The sequence below is a fragment of the Pleurodeles waltl genome, chromosome 3_1 (genome assembly GCF_031143425.1).
Source record: "Pleurodeles waltl isolate 20211129_DDA chromosome 3_1, aPleWal1.hap1.20221129, whole genome shotgun sequence".
NCBI lineage: Eukaryota > Metazoa > Chordata > Amphibia > Caudata > Salamandridae > Pleurodeles > Pleurodeles waltl.
The window spans coordinates 553,805,096-553,829,768 of NC_090440.1; the positions used below are offsets into that span (position 1 = coordinate 553,805,096).

General features: G+C 45.0%; 1 protein-coding gene across 4 annotated transcripts in view; it reads left to right on the forward strand.

Annotated features, from left to right (window-relative positions):
• GLCE (glucuronic acid epimerase) overlaps positions 1–24,673 on the forward strand; it is a 366,778-nt gene that overhangs the window by 31,152 nt on the left and 310,953 nt on the right. For 2 of the 4 annotated variants that reach the window (XR_011201377.1, XM_069222923.1), the window contains exon 2: positions 6,031–6,157. The exons of the other annotated variants lie outside the window; for them this stretch is intronic. The gene's annotated coding sequence lies outside the window, so the exon portion shown is untranslated. The remainder of the gene's footprint in view (positions 1–6,030; positions 6,158–24,673) is intronic. 4 annotated transcript variants of the gene reach the window in all.

Genomic DNA, 24,673 nt, shown 5'->3' on the forward strand with positions numbered 1-24,673 from the left:
CCAACAATGTGGACCAGCAGGGAGGCTTGTGAGAGGAAGCCAGTCGGGTCCAGGCCGCTTCTCCTGCAAATCTGCTACACCGCTAGGCACCTTTCCTTTCTAGGCCTCACCTCACTCTTCTGGGCCCCCTACAATCTACTGTGGCCCGACACGATCCATGACGGTAGATGTGGCAGGATAGTGGCAGATTCCCAGAGCACTGGGCAGGGTGCCCGTCTAAGGTGCTGCCTTGGCGATGCCCCCGTCACCTGTGCTCGGATGACTGCCTTACCTGTTGATACAAAGCAAACTGTATGTTTTCACCTCTGAAACACCAGTCTTTTTGGGATTCGTCTTTCTGCCTCCTCGGAGTACCCTCATTACTGCTTACATTTATTTATTGCCTGGCATGAAGGTTGGCACCATTCAATGTTTCTTCATTTCACACAGATTTCATACTTGCTCCCGACAGATTTTTGAAAGCTTAATTTTTCTCAGAAGCAACATATTGTTGAATACAAGTATATGTGAAACTCCTTGCTCCCTGCCTCATCTAGGACCGCTCTGGGCAGGGATTCCTGTAATGTGCACTCTCACGTCGTAATGATGTGAGCCTTGAAGGCAGCTGCAACGCACGTATATTTGAAGGGGAGCTACTTACTTGAGTAGAGGGTTAGAGTGATTTTAAGATATACCATTTATGCATCTCATAACCAGAGCAAAATGTATACAACGCAGGATTTTTTGATCCTCACAATTTGAGTGTGTAAAGCTAAGAGTGTCACTGCAGTTCCGATGTTGTGTGGCAAAAGTCTGATTTATGTAGCATTTCTTTTTTTGTCGTGCACGCTCATTGTCCCCTCTTCAACGCTTGACATTGTTTGATATTGAGCTACAATGCACTTTGCAGGAGATCCTCTGCTACTGTTGCGTCGGACTTCTTAGCTCTTATTGCAGGGATAGGGCTGCGGTGGATTTGAAGTGGGGTAGTTCAGATTGGACTGGAGTGGGTTGGACTGGAGTGGGGTGGATTGGACTGAGGTGGAGTGGGCTTGACTGGACTGGACTGGACTAGACTGGACTGGGTTGGGGTAGATTAGATTGTGGTGGGCTGGATGATGGATTGGAGTGGGGTGGATTGAAGTAGAGGGTTAGATTGGAGTGGGGTGGTTTGAAACAGGGTGGATTGGATGTGTTGGGCTGCAGTGGGATGGATTGGGTTGGGTGTGTTGGATTGGATGGATTACATTGGGGTGGATTGGAGTGGGGTTGATTGGAGTGAATGGACTCTGTGGGGTGAACTGTATTGGGGTGGATTGTTGTGGGGTGTATTGGAGTAGATTTGATTGGAGTGGGGTGGACAGGAGTGGAGTGTACTGGAGTATGATGGGCTGGGGTGGTGTGGGTGGATTTGAGTGAGGTGGATTACATAGTGTGGATTGGATTGAATGGGGTGGGTTGGATTGGACTGCAGTGGATTGGACTGGACTTTGAGTGGACTGGATTGGTGTGGGGTGGACTGGATTGTGGTGGATTGGAGTGGGGTAAATTGGGATGGAGTGAGGTGGAATGGATTTGTGAGTTGGATGGGAGTGGCAGATTGGTTTTGGATTGGAGTGTGTTGTTTGGGATTGGTGTGGGGCAGGTTGTTTTGGGTTGGAGTGGGGAAGATTGTTTTGGATTGGGCTGGGGCAGATTGCAGTGGGGCAGTATGTTTTGGATTGGAGTGCAGCAGATTGCAGTGGGGCAGATTGTTTTGGGTTGGGGCAGATTGGAGAGGGGCATATTGGTTTGGACTGGACTAGGGCAGATTAGAGTGGAGCATATTGTTTTGGATTGGCATGGGGGATATTGGTTTGGCTTGGAGTGGGGCAGATTGTTTTAGAATGGGGCAGATTGTATGGCAGTAGGAACTTTAGTAAAGACGGGGTCTCCAGTTGACCCAGCTCCACTTGACGTTCTATTGAATGGGGGCGAGACCATTGCTGGAATGTTGGCCGATATGCTCAATCTTTCACTAGAAAAAGGTATCATCCCAAAGGATTGGAAGCATGTCATCCTTCGCCCGCTACTGAAAAAAACTAATCTAGATCCAGTAATAGGTCATTATAGACCTGTCTACCTATTGCCCGGGGTTAGTACAATTCTAGAGAAAATAATCAATAGAAAGAGTACAGATCTTCTAGTAACTAACAATATCCTCCACCGTACCCAAATGATGGGTTTTTGGGCAGGGGCTAGTACAGAGACAGCTCTTTTTTGGGGCTGCAGAGGATCTAAAAATGACTGGATCAAGGTGGATCAGTAGCACTAATCCTTTTGGATTTGAGTTCTGCCTTTGACACTGTTGCATACATAATCCTCCTTCATCGGCTATAAAAGGTAGGCATTACAGGGAAGGCCCAAAAATGGCCTTCCTCATTTTTGGAAAATCAGTTTTCAGGTCAGTGAAGGATAAGAACATTAATTCAGCTATCATTTGAAGTGTGGTGTTCCTCTGGGCTCTTCCCTAAGCCCACCTCCTTTGATATCTATATTCACGCGCTGGGAGATATCATCTGTTCGTTTGGGTTTAAGATGGTATCCTATGCAGTCGACAATCAGCTGGTTGTCACATTATTACCAGACAGAGATTCAATTTCTTTAAGATTAAACTGCTGTCTGGAGACTGTGTTTGAACGAGTGAAAGCCATCTGTTTGAGGCTAAATGGGGGAGAAAACTAAGGTGCTGGTGCTTGGGCACAGTGCTGTACTCTGTGACAAGACCATATGGCCAACTTCCCTGGGGGAACGTCCACTCCCTAAGGGAGAAGTAAAGAGCATACGAATGATTTGACATCTGACAATGGTCCCTCAAGTGAAAAAAGTGGGCGGTGGCTGTTTTAGCCTTCTGATAGCACTCCGAAAGGTGCTAAAGTGTGTCCCGGTGGAATCACAGAGAGCGGTGTGTTTATTATTGTTGTTTGTTAAAAGGGCAGGGCCACGGGGTGACTACCACAGGGCCACGGGGTGACTAACAGTGATGAGCAGTGTTTATCACTCCCCCCTCAGAGCGCATGTATGTTTGGCCCGCCGTCTCGTGCCGGCCAAACACACATGCGCAGTAGGCAGTTGCCGGGCTGGAGAGAGCCTGCACAGGCTCCCAGTCTACTTGGGAGCACCCTGGATGAGTGCTCCCAGCCAATCCTGACGCTGCTTTGAGCAGCGTCAGGATTGGCCACAGGGCAGACAGGAGCCTGTGCCTGCAGTGAGAAGACTGAGGAGGGGAGCGGTGCACGGTGTTAAGTGTGTATCTTTTTAATTCTTTTTTTTATTAGTTTTAATGTAATTCTTCCCCCCTCCCCCCTACCCCTACCCCTACCCCCCTGCATGATGCCCCACCACTTCTGCTTGCTGCGAGCCGCTCCTGGGGCCGAACCACAGCAGTAGACACCTTCTGCATTCAGACATGGTCTTGGTTAGGTCCATGTACCACTAGTACTCTGTTTTAGCAGACCCAAGAGGGGAAGAAAACGATTGTCCTGACACCAAAAAGAAATTTCAGAGCCATGCCAGCTGGCGATGCAAGTCACGCTAAATACTTTTATTACTCTAATTAAAAACACAACCGAGCAAAGACTGTAACAAAGCTAAGACTTGGAAAGTCACCCAAAAAGTGCCTGAAAAAGTAAATTGGCACCGGACAGCAGCTACACATCATTTGATATTTTAAGAACTTGTGAATAAATTAGTTACAACCGTAGATCATTCTTCTTCCCGCAGGTGATCGCCCTTCTAGCCAAAATAATCTTAAAGAAAGAGAAACAAACCACCCAGTATCTGCTTTAAATGGGCCCAAGGCGCTTAGGACGGGAATGTCGATGAAAAACTGAAGCAATCGGGCCTTCCTCGGAGCTGCCTTTAATGCTCTCTTCTGGCTTCATGTGCTGTTATGTGTAGCTTGAGCCTCGCTTAGATGCAGTAGAGCGTGCAAGGACTGACGTGTGTGGAGATGAACAGATCAGTCATCCTGCATGCTTGTGTATTTAGTGCAGTGGCGGCCGGCAGCTTTAGGAGGTAGAGGGGCAGGTAGGAAGCACACACACACACTCATTCTTTCACAGGCACGCATGCACATCTATCAACAACACTCATAACATTCAAACATGCACACACGCACCAAACATTCATTTTAAAAGATCACACACACACACACTCTTTCTTTCACACGCACATCCATTAAGTCATAACATTCAAACATGCACGCACGCATCAAACATTCATTTTAAAACATCACACACACTCATTCTTTCACGCACGCACATCCATTAACACTCATAACATTCAAACATGCATGCATGCATCAAACATTTTAAAACATCACACACACACACACTTACCTTCAGCCTCGAGGTCCCAGGAGGGTTGGGACTGCTGCCTTCCCTCGGTCAGCCAATGAAGGAAGGCAGCAGTCCCAGCCTCGTCACAGAGTGGGATGGGGTCAGTTAGACTGCTGACCCCACCCCACTGTGTGACGAAGTGTCACTGATTGACACTCGACCTGGGCGCTTCAGGGCTTAAACCTGAAGCGCCCAGGGCGAGTGTCAAGCGGTGACTCTTTCCTGAGCCGAGGAGGTTGCGCCCATAGGAGCTGTGACCTCCTCAGCCCAGCAAAGTTCAGCTCAGGTAGCCAGGCGTCTGTGCAAATCCTGCATGTCTCACTCCTGGCTGTCTGAGCTGAAAATAAGGAGTGTCTGTCAGGCTGACCTTTGTTCAGCCTGACAGACACTCTTCATGAGGGGCAAAAGGTGGGGGGGGGGGAGCGTAGCCCTTCTGCCCTAAAGGACGGGCTGTGCCTGATTTAGTGTATTAATATGATTTATTATATTAAGTATAACACCTATTTTAACATTTAATTGAGCATTCAACTGAAAGTCCAAGAGCCTGCTAATGCAACATTTTACAGCTTTTGGCAAAAATTTTGATTTATCAACTGACAAGTGATTGTTTTTCGAGGTGAGAAATTCCTTTAAACGCAAATGACGTATAACAGATGTGCCACTGCTGATCATCAGTCATAGTTGGCATGAGAGAGACTCAGTGACAGGTATGTAGTATTGTTAATAATGGGTGTAGCCATTTCTCCTCCACCCCCCTCCCCCAGCTCTGTAGTCTCTACCTTCTTGATCTAAAAGAATTGAAAGCAGAACAGTCTCCACAGCCTTCAAACATGTGAAGCAAATGTTACGCATTGATTTCTTTAGTAAACCTCCTAAGACATCATCACAATCATGCAGGTTTGTCACCGCAGGGAACAGATCTGGTGCACATCTGTATCCATGGCATCAGGCAGAGTGAAACGAGGGGTCGGGGATATAAGCCGATCTTCTGGCCTCACTTGCCTGTACTGTATTGCATTCCAAGATGCCTATCTGAGAAATCTCCATAGAATGATCAGCCCTCTGGTACTTACTCTTCCTAAGTTACTCTTCCAAGGGAAGCATCGCTGCCATTAGCTGCAGAGATGAGCTGGCCTATGTGGCAATTGGAAAGCTTCTGGGCTGAATGATAGTGCTGAGGGAAATCCCTTACGACTGCCCTTAACCTCAAATTAGTAAGCCCAGCTGGCCTTCAGAGGCATTTGCCTTCCTAGGAAATCAGATTTCTCATATTATAATGAAGTTAATAATAATGTTGACAACACAAGTCGAACGCACATCACAAACTGAGTTCTCCTGATGGTAATTTTAATCTTTAAGTGTTTCTTCTGTATGTGCTTTGTGGTTATTGGATCTAGTTAACTGCGCATGACTGTACTTCAGTGTTTTCCAAACTGTGAGACGCGACCAAGTTGTGGGTTCTGAGCCGATTTTTGGTGAGTCGCGATAGAGACACTCCTTTACAGAGTCCAGTGTGATAACAGGAATATTAATTAATTAACGGTAAAATCTCCAAGAAAGCTTCTTGCACGCCACACACGTTTTATGTAAAGCATGGAAGTAGAAACACTATCTGTATCTCGTTAAACGTATAAGATCTTCGTTAAGTGCTAAATGTAAATTATTTTTGCAGCACTATTTTCAACAGACGGGAATAACCAAAGAACACCGCAGGAGTCGGGCACGTGCGTGTTTCCACCTCCACTGGCTTTGTGAATAAAAATGTGGTTCTTCTTAATCGGAATGACAGTCCATTGTTGGTGAGAAAAATGACACGGAATGTGTGTGCCACGCAAGAAGTAGGAGACCTGTGTCCTTCGAAAACCTACTGGAAATGCATTGGGTCTGCGCAAAATTCAGTAAAGCTGGCTGTTAGTTTCCCAGTGTGTGCTGAGCTTGTGAAGCGGTCATACTTTGTGCCCGTACACACATCTCACGTTTTGAGAATCCAGTTCAGGCTTTGTAAACGTGCGCCTGTGCTACACCAGGTCTGCACAGACACGTAGGCTATGTTAGGTTAGCATAGCAAGGAAACGAAGAGATTGGGAGATGACTATCAGCAGATTTGCTCCAATCAAAATATTAGCATGCTAAAAAAGCCTTAAGCTTTGTTGTATACAGTGCTGCATATGTCCCCACGACACATGCTCACTCAAAGGCAATATGTTTTGCATTTTACTTTCTGTTAAAAGTATGGGCTTAGAACTTCCAGCATGCCACACGATGTTAGCTGAAACGCCACACTTGACCTGCTGCATCGAACCTGATGAGGGTTCGATGCACCTAGGCACCTAGTATCTGCACATACAAGGTAGGGTGACCAGGATTCCAAGATTAGCCATGTCAATCTGTATTTTCATGATATGTGGCAGCAGATCTCACTAAATTATGCACGTCTCGATCTTTAGAGATGGTCGACTGAACACAGACGGAGACAAGGTTTTCTGTCTCCCAGGCCAGCCCTATCCAAAATAAAGTTAAATAATGATGCCTTCTGTAAAGCTTAATTTAATGTATTCCAATTAGAGCACCGTTTCTCGAACTGTTGGTGGGGTCTGGAAATTCCTGGTCTATATGTAAGTAATAACTAAAATGAATAACCAGGGTTGTGCACCATTGCAAAAATGCTGAACAGTCGCCCCCAAGACCAGTTTTAAAACAAACCTTTGCAGGTATTCCCAAACAAAACTCTAGGTGGGGGGCGGACTTCAAGTATTTGCTGCTGCTGTAAGTGTGTGTGTGTGTGTGTGTGTGTGTGTGTGTGTGTGTTTTAAAAATTTTTTATTTTTAACTTCACTTCCGTACCACTTATGTATGACTTTAAAATCTGGATGTGGCTTAACGGCCTGAGCTGCTGACTTTGGATCTGGGGAACCAGGTTCAGGTCCTGGCATAGGCTCAACATCTTATTATCCCGAGTAAATAAATTAAATGTCAGTGCTTAAAATTAATCTTACCTTGTGTAATGTAATTTTGTGTTTATGTCAAAATATATATTTATACCAAAATGGACCATTGCTTCTCATTTTAACACAAACATGGATATGAGGCCTTACCTACTCTGCTGCAGGAGGGGTTTCGAAATTCACTGGTATCAATACCAATTTGTTTGGGAAATTGTGTGAATTTAGTGAATGCCACAGGCCAACACCTCTCTCTGAAGCGTGTTCCAGCAACAGACTATGTGCAGTTGGCCATCTCCCACTTTTATCGGCAGATCAATATTTTGGCCACAGTCTGATATAGAAGTGCGTAGTCAATGTCATGCTGTTTATAAATGTTGGCGCTGGCCCTTTTTGCAGGGTCATACCCAGACGTTTTGCCTCCTATTTTTTTCTGACTTGTTTTTGTTGGCTTTAGGACTCTGGGCACTTTACCACTGCTAACTAGTGCTAAAGTGCATATGCTCTCCATCTAAATTGTATTGGTGATTGGGTTATCCATGATTGGCATATCTGATTTACTAATAAGTCCCTAGTATAGTGCAACATGTGTGCCCAGGTCCTGTAAATCAAATGCTACTAGTGGGCCTGCAGCACTGATTGTGCCACCCACATAAGTAGCCCTGTAAACATGCCTCATACTTGCCACTGCAGTGTCTGTGTGGGCAGCTTTACACTGCCAATTCGACCTGACAAGTGTGCCCACTTGCCAGGCCCAAACCTTTCCCTTTTACTACATGTAAGTCACCCCTAAGGTAGATCCCAAGGTAGCCTCATGGGCAGGGTGCAGTGTATTTAAAAGGTAGGACATGTACTGTTGTGTTGTACATATCCTGATAGTGAAATACTGCTAAATTTATTTTTCCCTATTGCAAGTCCTATCTGTCCCGTGGGTTAACTTTGGGATTGCCTTTAAATATCTTTGAAGCACTGTTTCCGATTGGGAGCAGATAGAGATGTGGAGTTTGGGGGTCTCTGAATTCACTATTTAAAAATACACCTTTTGGTAAAGTTTGTTTTTAAATTGTCTGTTTGAAAATGCCACTTTTAGAAAGTGGGCATTTTCTTGCTTAACTTTTGTGTGCCTTTGCTTGGCTGCTGAATACACGTCTGGGTCAGACTGATAGTTGGTCTGTTTTTGAATTCACTCTAGACAGTGACACAAAAGAAGCTGAGTTGTGTCCTGCATATCCTGATGAGTCTTCCTGGGTTAGAGTGGGAGGGAGGAGCTGTCACCTGCACTTGAAAGGGCTGCACCTATCCTCTCACAATACAGTCTCCAACCCCTTAGTCTGGGTTCAGGGCAAGGAAGAGGCAGGGTCTTGTGCACTATAAAGACTTTCCTTTTGAAGTTTGCCTACTTCAAAGGCAGAAATGAGTATAAATATTGGACTGCTGACCCCACAACTTTAGGTTAATCAGGATCAAGAGGAACCTCTGCCAAGGAGAAGAGCTTGATGCTTGAGGAGGACCTACCACTGTGCCTGTTGCTTTGCTGGCCTGCTGCTGCTGCTTCTGCCTTAAGAGTTAAAGGACTGGACTTTGCTTTCCGAAATCCTGCTTGTGAAGTTTCTCCAAGGGCTTGGACTGAGCTTCCCTCCTGTTAAGAAGTCTCAGGGACATCAAAGACTTCACCTACCATCCTCTGGGTTTGCTTGCTGTAGACCTTAACTCGCTAGGTGGTGCCTATTGCAGTCTCTGGGCCCTTGGGAGTAAAAGCAGACCATAAAACTTAAAGAACCAGGTGCACGGACTCTGGACGACTCCAGGATCGACGCAGCTGCCTGATGCCACCTGCACCCAAAGCTGTGGTCCCCGCTGGAGTGCGACGACCGAGACTGACAAACGGAGGCCCGGCGCTGCCCCGCTGACATCCGTCGACTTTGTAAATCCTGAGTGCTGTGATACCCGACTCCGCTGCGGTGCCTGTCGCCAGTGGTGTGACTGCAACCCCGTGAGGTTGCTCAAATCATCCTGACCCACCTGATTTATCGACCCACCCGATCATCAGGGAGCGACACCTTGCACCGACGCCGCTTCACCTCCCCTACTCTGCAGCAAGGAACCAACGCCGCACCAGATTCAGCAATACTGCACTTCCCTGGCTCTGTGCACCAGCTTGTTTTCTTCGTTACCAAAGGTGCTGTACCGTCCGTGCAACTCCGTGCCAATGTTTTTTAGCCACGTTGTACACCAGCAGAGCTGCTGTTCAGCATGGTTGAATATTAGTAGCATGGAAAAAAGTGTTGTATAGTAACTTGGAGTGATGTGGAGTGTTTTGGAGTGGAGTAGAGCATTGTAAAGTGGAGTGGGGTGCAGTAGTGTCGTGCAGTGCTGTAGACGGTCTTAGATTAGAGCACCCGAGACTGGAATGGAGTAGAGTTTTGTGGAGTGGTGTATAGTGGGGTTGGCATAGAGTGGAGTAAAGTGGAATATCGTAGAGTGTCGTGGTGTGGAAATAGAGTGGAGTGTCGTAGAGTACCTTGACATAGAGTGGAGTCTGCATGGTGTGGTAGCGCACTTCCATTACAGACCATACATTTTAAATTGAAATTAACTTTACTTTTCCACAGACATACAGTTTTACTGATAAAACTATACAGCACACAAACCATAATATGTGAACATCTGTGTATTGATATGTTTTGATCATATTAAAATAATTGCTACCAGCACACTTTAGAATTACCAAAAATCTACTTCATTTGTGCTTTCCTAATTCTGATATATTCTGAAATATTTGTACAATTAATTTACTGGCATTTTAATTTTGTTGTGTGCTAGAAAAAAGTAACATCATACAGCCTTTCCTTTCATACCCCCCAATACTCAGCAAGATTGTTACTTCCTCTTTCCAGTCAGAGAAAAAAGTTAAGAAAAAAAAACACTCCTTGGAAGACAGAACCTACCATTTAACCGTTGCCCTTGAATGCACAGAAAAATCTGACAAAATTAAAGGCCTGTTTATTGTTTGTTTACTTATGAACTCCAGCATTGTTATATTGGGGGGGGTCCTTCCCACTCCCCTACTTCCAGAGCCTATGGAATGAAATTGAGGAAGAGGTTGTTTCAGTTATGCTATTAGTAAAGAGCATGGCCTAGGGACATTGTTTGTCACAGTCATGTGAGATTTATAAACTGGTAGTGGCAGAGATAAGTAAAATCAGTGAAGCAGAAAGATAGAAAGCAGGTGATATTACTGTGATTTCTTTCTCTGTAAGTGTTACGTTGTGATTGCAGGGTCACTGAACCATATCTAAAATGTAGTGAAGGTTAATGGGTTCCATAGGAGGCTGTATCATTTTTCTGGATGTTCACTCAAGTTTTCTGCTCTTATCTTTGCAGGTTTATGATTGGTGTTAGGAGCTGAAGGAGATGCATGAGACCTAATTGCTGTTTTAGGAGGTTGACGGTTAATTAACATAGCAGTGTCTCTGTGTTGGATGTAGTTGATGCTTGCAGGGGTTAACAGATATCTAAAGTGCAGAAAGAATGAATGTGATCGACAGGCTCAGTCATGACAACCACTCAGGCACATGGCTTGCCCTATAGAAGGGGATCCAATGAAGGTTTTCATTCTAGCCAAAAGGTCTAGGCACTCGGTGCAACTGCAGCTCTCTAGATAAGAGTGAGCTTATACTGTGGGTACCTTTGCGAGGTAGGTGGCAGAGGCTGCTTCCGTGGTCTTTAGGAAGTTGCTGAGACAGGCCCTGGACTCTCCCTGTTATTTTTGTAGCTGAGATTCGTGCATGTTGATGGGGAGGTAAGAAACCAATCACTGTTCAGTGTTGAATATAGTCCGCTTGTCCCCTGATTGGAAAGGAAATGGCAGTCAAGTCAGATCTGAAGTTTGGAGGTCCATTTGTGTTATCTCGTTTCCACAAAATAATTTGCAAGTACTGATTCCAGAGGACCTGTAACTATGCATATGCACATATGAGAGGGTGGCTGAGCTTTCATTTGGAAAGGAATATATTCCAAGCTCACATATCTCATCCCACTTATTAAGGACCGTTTGTGTAGTTTGCTCAGGGTTTTCCCAGAGAAATTATTTGTTGAAGTCAAAAACTAATGAAAGTAAGTAGGAAACGATAGAAATGAGTAACGTTTTCATCTGTAATTGTTTTGCCCCTTTGAATGATCTACAAAAGTAATGTACCGTTACATGTATCAGAACCCTTCTGGTTTCAGAAATATATAGTGTTCATTGGTTGTCCAAAAACTCACACTTGAAAGAGTCATCAACTGACCTGCAGCTTTAATATGATTTTTGTTTGTGTGCCAACCCTACAGGCATTTGTGTGGTAAGATCTGAAGAATGAAAAAAATGGATATGAAGGAAACCTATACACTTTTTTCAAATGTGCCCAATATAATGCGTTTAGGAATAGTGGTTGTTCGGACAACTCTGAATTTGGTGTTACCAAAAATATCATGTGACTGTAGGGCATTTTGGAAAATGTGTTCTTTCTTTTACTTGGTGAAAGGGCCTTTCTCCTTCAACAGGAAAGGCCTTCAAACGCAACAAGGAAATATCAAGATTTTTCCTTTTAAATTCACTTGGTCTGGTGATGTTAGTAGCTATAATATTTGAGGGAGAGCCTGAGTGCTCAAAGTGGCATTTCTGAAAACTAGACCCCCAATGGAGTCCATGGAGGTGTGGCATGCTTGGATCCCACTACATTTTCTTATCCAAAATGCCTTACAAATGTCAGACTTTGGGGCCTAGTTTATATATTGGTGGATGAGTTACAACGTTGACGGATATCCCTTCCACTGTCTAAATCCCATAGGAAATAAGGGGGGGAGGTTTAGATTTCGGCTGACAGGATTTCCTTCACAGTTGTCCCTGAGTAACCCATCTGCCAATATCTAAATCGGGCCCTTTGTCTCAAATCTTGGGTTTTCTGCACATTTGTGAGAGGAGAAATTCCAGACAGTGCAGTGATCCACATAGGTCCTACCACCCAGCATTCCCACACTTTTACCTATTAACAACAGTACCCCGCTAGTGTGGGTGGGCCTATTGCCCATAAGAGGAACCAGTCAAAACGTGGATTGTGTGAAGTCAATGTGGTGTTAATGAGGTCTTCATAATGTTTAAATTTTGATCCATTCCTTTGATGTGCATTGGGTCCACCCACACATGAGAGGCAGCATTTCAGTCAGCAGATGTATAAGAACACAAAGTTGTAAGTCTCTACACATTGCCTGGAAATTGCTGTGCTTTTCTGTTGTATACATATGAGAAAAAACATTGTTTTTGACTTTGATGTTTGCAGGACATTCTGGGTGGATCCACGTATGCCACACCACCCTGGAACTCCTGATTCTATACGTTTCTGAAACTGCCAGAATTGGTAGAAATTTCTGGTTGCTGACTGACACAGAGCCTCCGTACTGCAACCATTCACCACGGCAAGTGAGAGTAAAATGGCATTTCCTTCGGTGTAGTTTTGACATGGGCTGGCAAAGAAGGGTAACCCCTGCCCAATAAATGTTGCCTTACCTATGGAGGCAGAACTACTTGCTGGGGTTGGGGGTTGGGGCTTAATGCAGAGATGACCTTGGTGGGCTTTCAACCTCCCTTGGTGGGTGAATGGGGACAATGATCACCAATCTGCCTATGCAAGGGTAGGGGTCTGAAAGCCCACCAGACCATCAAGGACAAAGTGAGAAACAAAGTGGGAAGTGGGCTTGCTTGTCCTGCCACTGCACTGTAATCGTATTTATATAGCGCTTACTACCCTTGACGAGGAGTCGAAGTGCTTTTCGATGAGTAGCACGCTACTCCAGAACCCAACAAGAATTAGTGATGGATTAGTATCGTTTAATAATGAGTACAGTTTTAGTATTATTATGAGTTAATTTGAGCCGCGGATATGAGAGTTTGTTAGTTAGATTGACTGGAGTAATGGAGGGGTGGAGGAGGAAAGAAATCCAAAAGTGTTAATTGGGAGTATATCCTTCATTTACTCAACCCAAAGGCTTGGGATGAATAAAGGGGGGCGGAGGGGGAAGAGTATGTGGAAGGGTTAGGGAGAGCATAGTAGCAGGGTGAGATGAATGCAGGAGAATTTAGTAGGGTTGTGTGTGAGGTCACAGAGGTAGAGTGAGGTTTGGTGAGTTAGATGTGGAGGTGGAGGGAAGAGCTTAGGCAGAGATATTTAGGAGATGAAAGTGGTAGAAGGTATTTGGGATGAGTCAGAGTGAGAATGGAGGATAGTTTGATAGAGACATGACATAAGAGTGATGAGTAGATAAGTGTGATAAGATGAGAGCAGGAATTCATAGATATCTAGTATAACAACCCAAAACCAGGAGCCATGCAATGATCCACGAACATGCCAAGCACAGAAACAATATATACACATACATATACATATAAATATATATATACACACACACATGAATACACACACATATGCACATACAATACATAATTAGAATCATGGGTAAAAAATACTTAGTCAGACAGGTTTAAAGACTGTGTGTATATTTTATTGTTATGACAGTAGCAATACATATTTTCCAAAGAAACTATAAATAAATAAAAATATACATATAACCTGAAAAAAATATTTATCCACATAGGCATATGCAGTTCATAGTTATTTGAAAAAGGTGGTTATGAAGGAAAGAGCCAACTCTTGAGTAGTTTTCTGAAGACAAGAAAGTTATCTGTGGCTCTTATAGTTGGGGGTAATGAATTCCAGTTTGGCTGCTTGGACGGAGAAGGATGTACCACCTATAGTCTTTTTCTTGTATGGTGGTGTTCTAAGGCGGGGTGCCAGTCTTGAGCGGAGGGTTCTTTGTTGGATGTATTTGGTCATTTTCTTTCTGATTAAAAAGCGGTCCTGTTCCATGTATAGCTTTGTGGGTGATACAAAGCAGCTTGAAAGTGCATCTTCTGGCAACGGGTAACCAGTGTAGTGCTCTCAAGGCAGGGGAGATGTGTGCTTGCGGCTTTATATGTAGTAGTAGCCTGGCTGCGGAATTCTGGATACGTTGTAGTTTTTTCATAACAGATAGAGATGATCCATGGTAGAGGCTATTGGCATAATCCAGTTTGGATAGTACAAGCGAGATAGTAGCTTGCACCTTGTGTGGAAATCCGAGGTGGGGGAAGATGCGTCAGAAAGTCTTTAAGGTGATGAAGCTTGTGCGTGCTAATTTGTCTACTTGGGCATTCATAGTTAACTTGGAATCCACTGCAACCACCCTAGCACCTGACAGAAATTCTGCCAACCATAGGGGGAGTTTGGCCCCTATTTACTGATCTGTAGGTCATAAGTATGTCCGAAAGAATCAACATTTTCCCTTACTTGCGAAGTGGATGAATGCAGTATTTGGGCTGTATCTCGAAGTGGGTTGGTCGGTGGATGGGGGTGGGGGGCTGTTGGGGATTTATGGATGGGTGTGTATGGATTTTTGTAATATTTATCTTGTAGGTCTCTTTGTCCCAATATGCATCAGGATTCAACTACCGGGTTACAAATGTAAATTAAATATTGGATTTTATGAATTACCTGGCACAGGCAGCTTTCAAGCTTCATGGTCTGTTAACTTAAGAATGTAGATCCATGTTTTAAAATATTTTGGGAATTTAAGAGACAGTACCCTATGGCAGCAGTCCCAACTACAAAGAAGCAGTGTGGACCAAAAGTAAACAAGGAGCCTCCATTCAATGGCCAGAGTAAGCGTCTCCTTGTGCTCAAGTAGGAGGTCTCCTCCCTTCAAGCAGGACCGATGCAACACCGGTTTCTAGACTAACTAAACCTCTCTTCCTGCAGCCCCACCTACTGCTACTCCACACATCAGTCGTTTGCTTCTGAGAGTACTGACCATCTTCTCTCTGCTTCTGTAGGCAATGCTGAGACATGGCACGTTTTCACTCATTAGGGCCCTTTTTCTTGCTGCTTGTTTTTTTTTCTGTTCCCTCAAGTCAGATGGATCAATGAATCCAGCATAGTTAGAGATGCTGGTTGTGATCTATAGATGAACATGTCAAATCTTAGCACACTTTCCTGTCACTGTTCATGGAGATTGTTCTGGGCAAGTGGTCCATAGCCTGGTATGTTGGCCATGACACTGTCTCTGTCCACCTATACATGGGCTGTAGGTGGCGTAGACTTTGCTGGATGTAAATCGCCCACTGATGCGGGTCATCACCTGGTGACTAAGAACCCTCTCCAATGAAATCCCTGGGATAAAAAACACACAACTGACAATTACCTCATCTGGTATACAGTACTGACACACTTGGACCATCCCATCAAAGATCCTTACACATGCACTCCTAAATCCTAAAATATGGCTATAAATGTTCACACAAAACCAGAGTCATTTAAGCAAGGTGGCCATACTGCTCTAAGCAAACATGCAATCCCTTCAAACTGAAAGCAAGGGGTCTGATGAGGGCAAAATAGATGCCTAATCCAGCAGTCATGGGCTGGTGGTTCAGGAGGGGCTCTGTTGAGGAGGACTCTTTTGGGCAGGACGCGTAAGATGCTGAATGCTTTGCTCTAGGCTTTATAGCCCCAAACTCCTGCTGCCGCCCGCAGTGTAGTGTGTAAGCAAGCTTATGGATCTAGTGGAAGATAAAGGTGCTTGCTGCCCATCTGGATGGCAGAAGTCTTGCAGTTGCTCCATCATGGCAACTGCTTCCACGTTCCACTGCTTCTTGTGCCGGTGAATGAGTCTTGCAGTGGCAGTGGTTCTCTGGGTTATCATGGAATGTCTAAAACCAAAGCCTGTTATGCTTGTGCTTAATAGAGGAGAGCTCTCTGTTTTTATTCCCTGGATAAGGTTCTTTCCTCCTGAATACTATCAGAGTAGCGAGATGGAAGGGCCCTGAATCTGCTCATCCTGTGTGGTCCCCAGTATATCTTTCTATTCGCCCCTTCTATTAGGTGTTTGTTCTGGCTCCTAAACAGTGTTTCCACCTAGTTGTATTCTTTACTACATTAATTATAATAATGGTATATGGCTACATTTCAGGATATGAGTGGGCAAATAGGTAGACGTTCCAGGAAAAAGGGCATTGTGCTCGTACCATGGTCACAACAGGAAGTGGAAAAGCAAATTTGCCCAAAGTGGCACAGACTGGAGATTATGCCTGTTAGTTTGCCCAATATAACCATTCGTCTGCTGTATGGCATCATCAATGATTCCTGCTCCCAAGCCCATTACATCTGAAAAGAGTAGGATGAAGGTAAAAAAATCATGCCGTCAGAAAAGACCAGGCAAAGATGAGGCAAGATGCTTTTGATTTCATGAACAGAACTATGTTAACCATGATGTTCATGTTTATGCTGTTGCAGTGCTTTGTCTTGGCACTCCTAAAACTGTCAAGCATTGTTGATATAAAACATCATGTGGATCCTCTCCAGAAGTAAGGCTAGTGAATTTATGACATCTGTATTGGGCATCCATCCATTGTTGCCAGGGAGCAGCAGAATCCATTGTAAAGGTGTATGCCCTGTAGAGGACTCCAAGAGACCTGGGCCCTATCACCTCCACGCCTGGCTCTCTCACCGTCAGGTTAACAGGTCCTTATGCTTGGATGAATATCAACCTATGAAACGCCAGACATGTAAGGTATCTGGTTTTCAAGCACACCTTTGTGTCTCTATGCCCTTTGTTTTGGCCGTAGGCTTCCATTGGTTGTCATTTCCATATTTTGGGGGTTTTAAATTGTCTTTTCAAAAGACAAAAAAACTTCCACTGGTCAAAGGCGAAATCTGAAATTGATTGGGATGCATTTGGTAGCTTGAGGGGGTATTTGGCATTGTACCCTTACAGAGGGAGTTAGTGAATGCACTGGGGTAGTTACAGTGACTTGCACCATTCTCTGTCTCGAAAGCCCTTATCAAACATGCTGCGCTTGTGCTTTGCCCACCACCAAGCAAGGTAATAATCCTGGTTTCATTTTGTGTCTCGGGCCTCCGTCAGTTGGCTTCCCTAAATCATGGGTGAATTCCCTATCCTCAAAAATGCTACACATTTTTGCTGCACATGCAGAGCAACCTTGCCCCTGACTTTGTTCTGCATGCTCTCTATTATTACAAAGCATTTTTAAAGAGCGCCAGTGAACTACGTACAGAACTGGCCTTTTAAAGACCCCAAGCTCCTGCTTATTGCCAACAGCGAAAAGTACTTGGTCTGGTCACTCACGAATTCTACAAATATTTCTAAATGTGGGGATTAAAATGTAGTTTTGAAGGCCTTCATACGTTGCTACTCCTGGGGAATGAAATGTATTCCTGAAGCTGGAGTTGTGCTCACTGCTTCTCAGTCAGATGAAAAATTCTGCTGTAGTAAAGTACCTCCTTTAGAAAAACAAAGTATAGGATGAATTCTCGAATTACTCTCCGCTGCTGGTAACTACTTGGGGGCTACATTCTGGTAGATCGTTTTCTCTACTGTGCCATTCCAGACGGGGCTTAACCATGTGCAAATCAGTCTTGATCCTGCTCCTGCTCTAACAGGAACAGTCCAACGTGAACTTTTTGAGGCCATGTTCCCTTAAGAGAATACAAGCTACCCCTTACCAGTTTCTGTCCTGATAACCATCAGTGAGGTGCAGTTTTGGTGCCATGGCACAGTGAATAAGAGATCTGTATCTGGGCCTACCCCTCGCATTTAGGACATCTAACTTTGAAAAACAAAGTGGTTAGGGGATGCTTGAGTTGATCTGAGATGATACCATACATGGAGATCGTGGGAAAAGGGATCCATGGCATGCTGTGATAAACCAGCAGGAAGAGCTTTGCTTATGGCTGGTGTCCAGCGTAAGCGGTACAGAATTCAGTGAATGAGCACATAGGTATTGTTAGTTTGATCAGACTGTAGGAATGGCTCATTGTAATAATACCACAGCAGATGTGTGAGGTATAGGTTTCTGTTAACTGTGGGGTCTTGAAGCAGAAGAGTGAAAAGAGCCAAGCTCTGGGATGTCCTGTACATCTGGAGGATGATGGTGTTCGAGGGTTGGATAGGGTAAGGGGGGGGTCAGCAAGAGAGATCAGGGTAGAAGATGGAATTAAGTCGCTGTTAAATTCCTAAAACTGGAGAGTGACAATGGATGTGACAGACTAATTGGTATGGGGGCTCAGGAACGCATGTTGAAGTTTAGGAGTGTTGTGAGTGACATATTAAGAAGTGATATGTGCCTTGTATCTGTGAACTGGAGTAAGTGGTCTGATGGATTACAGGGCAGTTTATTGAATAGGTGTTGTAGGGAAGTGACAGAATGGTGGTGAAGGGAGGCAATTATTATGTGTCTTACAAGTGGCACAGGGGATGACTGGACCTTTTATTGCAGATTTGTTGTAGTGGTGGTGGTGGGGGCTATTGAGGTGTTAAAACCCAGCTCCCTCTGTGTATATGTTGTAAGAATGGACAAGATGTATTTGCCAGTGGCAGTATTCGCAGTTTTGTCATTTTAGAACATTCATTCCGTATGGACAAAAGTTTCTCATCTACTACCAGCGTAGGAGATCAGTACACCAACTGAAAGCTCGCCAGTTAAACTTGCACAGTGTCTGCCACTCTGTAGTGCCTCCCCTGGCGCCCGAATTAAGTAACTTTGAGCCAGAACCACATTATTTGCTGAAATGTATGAATTAGGCTGCAAAACGTGGATTATGTGATAGTTGATGTAACTGCATAGATGGGGAAGGGGACAGTACGTTGGTTTAGAGGTGAGGTGGCAAGATCTGTAGTGGCTCACATCTGTACAGTGCAGAGCGGTACTGGTTAGTGTGGGCTGCAGCTGGGGAGATGTGTATTAAAGATGAGCACGGTTAATTTATTGAATCGATGATTAATATAGCGCTTCGAGTGCCTGCCTCGTATCACTGTGAGGCTCTGTAGGCATTGAGACATAAATAAATTAAGCCATACTCAGCAGTAGGCGTTAACAGAGTGAACCTGTACATCAAAGGTTACTGCCTTTGGAGGTGATGCTTTGTCTCTGTTGGCCTTAAGGCCCTCTTGGGAACTCCGAAAGCGCCCGGATAATCACATAGGCTGGAGTCGCACAGGCCCGAACCTTTTGATTAAAGGGGGATTGTAATCGCAGGGCTGCGTCAGTGTCGCATCGTTACTAGTTCCAATATTCCACAAAGCTGCCACTTCCTGGCCGTTAGTAGAGCCAGTTTAATGCCTCGGGATATTGAAAATAGCCTTGTCTTCTAATGTACTTCATCAGCGTGTTACAAATTAACAAGCCCTAAAAAAACGTGTCGGTGCTTGGCCATGATCCCAGAGAAGTGAAAATCTGCGTGGCAGCCTTTGACAGCCCATCCGCAATACTCGTCCAGCTGCTTTTATTGGCCGATCGATGTTTGACGATTGAACTTCGGTTATTATTAAGATCTATAACCGTGCTTCTGCAAAGGATGGCAAAAGCGGCAGCTTCAAGAAAAGCTCTTCTCGGGCCTCATAAAAATATTTTACAAGAGACTCTGGTTCCCACAGTGCTGTTAGCTTAAGTGTGAACACAGGTCGGTCTGGGGAAATAAAGATCCCGCGAGGGTCAGCTGTCTCTTGAGGATGCGAGAGATTTTAATGGAAACGCGATTGTTCATGTACAGGTGCTGCAGGGAACATTAGGAAACTCTGGTATTTTCTAGGTTATGATTATAGAAAACAGAGGCAAACTTTCATTTGGATGTGAGTGAGACTATATTTTAATTGTCATTGTTTTTATAACTTAAGAAGGCACATTAATAAAACAGTGTATTTTTTTTTGTTTTGTTTCGGGGTATAACTTTTTTTGGTCTTGTCTTCAGGCATGAGCTCCGAAGACACCAACATTCTAGGGTGGGGCAAGGATAGGTTTTAAATATTAGAACTGAGGCAACCCAAATTGCCAGTAGCCTTTCGGCTTCAATGCGCTTATCCCTATAGTCACTAAATAAGAAAAATCGCGGGCATTGAATTAAAATAGAGGAAAGATAAAATTAGCTGTGTAAGACAGTGATAGCTTATAATTATTTCTTCGGATACCGCCAAGGAAGTTCTGGGAAAAGATACTACCGGAGATCTGACAGCACCGAGAAAGATTTAGCAGAGGAAGATTACAACGAAGGACCTACGAGCAGCGATAAGATTTTTTTTTTTTTTCTCAATAGTGTTTATTGGTTTTCACAAGGAGAGAATCAAATAGCATAAATCTTCCACAATTCCATAGACCCCCAATTAAGAAGAACAACGGTGAGATTAGATAGATGAAAAAAAATAAACATTTCTTAACCTTCTCCCCCATCCACCCTTGCTGCTCTCATCTCCCTCATGTGTAGAACTAACTACATTTGATCTCCAGTGCTATTGTTGTCCGATAGGTATTGCCATTCAACCTTTCACTCCATCAAGGCCACTGGTCATAATTATAGTTTTTACAGTCCAGGAAGTGTTAGGCCCAGGAATGACTGGTCTGTTTGTGGCCAGCTGGATTTGGAAATGTCGGATTCCCCCTGAGCCGCACAGAAGGCCTACTATAGGGAGGGCTTTGGGTGCTGCTGCAGCCAAGCGACCCAGAGGAAAGAGCTGGTATTTCTTCATCTTAACTCTCAAACATGAGGCGTCCCTGAACTATCGTAGGAAGTTTAGTAATATAGGGATTGAGAATGCTGGGTTTCTAGTGTACACCAGGGCATCGTCCGCTTACAGGGATATCACATGGGTCGTGTCCCCCACCTTAATACTCCAGGACTTCATTACTTTTCACAACATCATCGCCAGTGGCTCCATAGCCAGGGCAAACAAGAGGGGTGACAAGGGGTACCCTTGGCGTGTACCACTTGACAATGATTGGATTTTTTTTTTAGACTAAAAAACAGTCCTCCTGTATGTACACTGGCTCCTGGGTCAGTGTATAACAGGCTGATCCAGGCAATAAACGTTGGACCTAAGCCCATCCTCCTCCGAACCTCCCATAGATATTCCCAAGCTACGAAGTCAAATGCCTGTTCGATATCTAAAAGGGCTAGGGCCCAATCACCCTCTCCTTCATCAGTAGCGTGGTACACATGGGACAATCAGCAGAGAATGTGCATATTACTCCACCATTGAATAAACTCGCACTGGTCAGAGTGTATCAATGTGGACAAGTATGGCAGCAGACGTTTGGTCAATATTTCACTGAGAATTTTAACACCCACATTTAAAAGGCATATCGGCCTATAACCGGAAGCAGATAATGGATCCCTTCCCGGTTTGGGAAGCAGTATTATTAGAGCTTTGCACATGGATTTATGCAGGGTGCCTTTGATGGGCTTCTTGATAAATTTCAGGCAACCTCTCCACCACGTGGTTTACGTATTTTTGATAAAATTCAGCTGGTAGGCCACCGCCACCCGGGGACCTTGCCATGTTCAGATTTTTTTTTATGGCTGCTAATATCTCTTCTCGGATAATGGGTTTCTCCATGTCTTCCCTACCCTTCACTGACAACTGCGGCAGGTCTATCTCATCAAGGAAGGTGAGATCAGGGTCGCATACTTCCCTCCTACTAGCTATGTATATTGTGAACTGGTGTTTCTGGAAGACTCCGTTGATGGCTGCTTGGGAGTAAACCAAGGATCCCGCCCGCTCTCTCAATGTCGGCATCGGATCGCGACCCTTCTGTTTTAGAAAACGAGCTAGCATTGCTCCAGTGTTATCCCCTTCGGCATTTAGCCTTTGGCAATATGCCATGTATGTGTGTGTGTTTGGGCTTCGCCAATCCTTTAGCATTTCCTTTCGAGTTTGGAGGGCTGTGCAGGGAGTTGTTGCTCTAGGTCGCTTAACTATGTCATAACTATGTCTCCTGGTGACTCGGGTCCCACTCGTAATTGTTCCTTGATGCCATAGGAGGTTTTGAGGCAGACTCCTCTAATGACCACCTTCATGGCCTCCCACCTAAGGACCCTACTTCCCACACTAACCCAATTATCTGTAAAATAGTTGGATAATGCCTTGCCCACCTCCACTGCAAATCAGGGGTTAGTGAGGGCCTCCGCCCAGAGGTGCCAGAGTAGGGATCCCCAGTTTGACATATCCCTTCTGTAAACTCATGAGCACTGGGGAGTGATCAACGAGGTAGTGGACCAAATAGGAGATGTCTTTTGCATCCCTGCCATTATTGGTGTTAACAGACAATAATCGAGACTGCTTTATGTTGTATGTGTGTAACAAGAATATGCCCTGGTATCAGGGTGTTTATTCCTCCAGACATCAGTCCATCCCATCCCTCGCATCACATCAAGAAGTTCTCTAGTCGTAGTAGATTTGGTATTGGCCTTCGGTGGAATATGGCCCAGAGACCTGTCAAGGACACAGTTGCAATCTCCCGCCTGAACCACATCGGCTGTCAAAATATGGTGCCGTCATCGCTCGGACCCCCTGGTAGTAAATGCCACAATCATTAGGGGCGTACACATTTATCATACACATCTTCTGCCCATCCAAAGTCCCTTGCAGGATTACATAGTGGCTTCTGAGCCCCTTTGTTTCTCTAATATTATTGCCGGCCCCATACTATTATCTAAAATAACATTCCATATACCCGTGTACAATTGCAAATCAAGACTGTAAAAATAGAAACAGTTTGTAAATCACTGTCATGATAGATTTATGGCCCATCTCAACCCCCACTCTAACCCCTATTCCCCCCTCCCCCGAGTCAGTATGCTTCAGTGGATTCAAATGGCCCCCACTCCCCCAAAGGCCCGGCTGTCCCCTGGATTCCTCAACCCCTCATCATAGTACTTAGTGTCACAGAGGGTCTTTAGGAGGGACCCACAATAGTTCTATCACTTCCTGTGCCTGGGTCACTCCTACGCTATGTTTCCTGGGAGCCCAGGTTAACTGGACATGAGGGTGCCATCCAGACACACCAGAATTCTGTCTGTTGTGGTAGGTGTGCCATACTCCCTCTTTCACCTCAGCTGTCTGTTCAGTTTGACATTGTGTTTTTGTGCGGACATGGCGTCCCTATCCTGTTGCCTGGATTCCTGGCCACTGCGTCCAGGAATGGTGTCCTGCAAGTCATCCGCCTCCTCTGGAATAAAAAAGAACAAGACCTTCCCCTTGTACACCACCATTCGTTTTGCCAGGAACATTAAACTGCATTTCAAACTGAGGGTTCTCAATCTCCTCTTCACGTCCAAATAGGATTTCCTCTGCTGCTGGACTTTTTGGTTTTAATCAGGGACTAATTGAGATCAGATGGCCCTCAGACAGGCGGGGGGCTGTGGCCATGTATGTGCTGCAATATTGCGTCTCAGTCTCTGAAGTGAAATAGGCGCACAATAATTGCACAAGATGGTGCATCTGGCCTTGGGCCCGATCAATTGTGAAGAATTTGAAAAGCCTCCGGGGCAGCAGGGTACCCATGAACCATTTCTCTAGAAACAATTCCGCCAGATGCCCTTCCACGCTCTACAGGTACCCCACAAAGCAGAGGTTATTTCTCCTGGACCTTCTTCTGTGTTTTCGATGCGTTCCTTGAGCCGCATAGCAAGTCCCTGTAGTAGTGAGGATACAGTCTTTTAGTCCCCACATTATCCTCTGTGACGTGACTCGATCTGCTACTTTCCTGAAATCCACATGCAAAAAGGTTCGCATTGATGGCCACAGAGCCAATTTTATTTGCTTATGCTGCGGGGGTCCCATTAATGGCGGTCATTACATTCAACAGTGACAGTATGTGCTCTGCTGCCTCCCTGGGGGTAGATTCAGGGTTTTTAGGCTGTTCTTCAGCAGGCGTATTGCCCATCTGCACCTCCTGGGTGTAGTTAAGTATTTAGTTTGATTGTCCTGAGTGGACTGGTTTATCTTTCACCTTGGTGGAGAGATTTGGACCAATGGGCCCCACTGTCCTCTCTTGGCTCTGGGGTTCCTAATCCGGAGAGCTGCACTCCCTGTACTCCGGATCCATGATTTTCCACTCAGCCAAGGGCCTCCAGCATCCCCAGACAGTATCCCCTGGGAAACCCTTTGCTGCTTTGCCCTGTAGATCAACTATCAAGAGAGGCCCATTGACCACCACCTCCTTGTCTTGCCCTTTCTTCATCTACCAGCACTTAAGGAGCTACCAAAGCATAAAGGCACCAGAGTACAACTGTCTTTTTATTTGTCTTTCAGGAAGGTGGAAGGTGCCTGGGACCCCCCAATGCGGGGGGGATAAAATAGTAACACTGTTCCCCCCCCCCCCCTCTCTTCCAGGGAGTCTCTCCCCCACTGTACACCAGTTCCAAAAGCTTTACCCGTATTCCTCACAACAGATATGTGAGGCAGTCGGAGCATTCAGTTTTTATGGGTACTGGAAAAAAAGAGTCTTGGTGT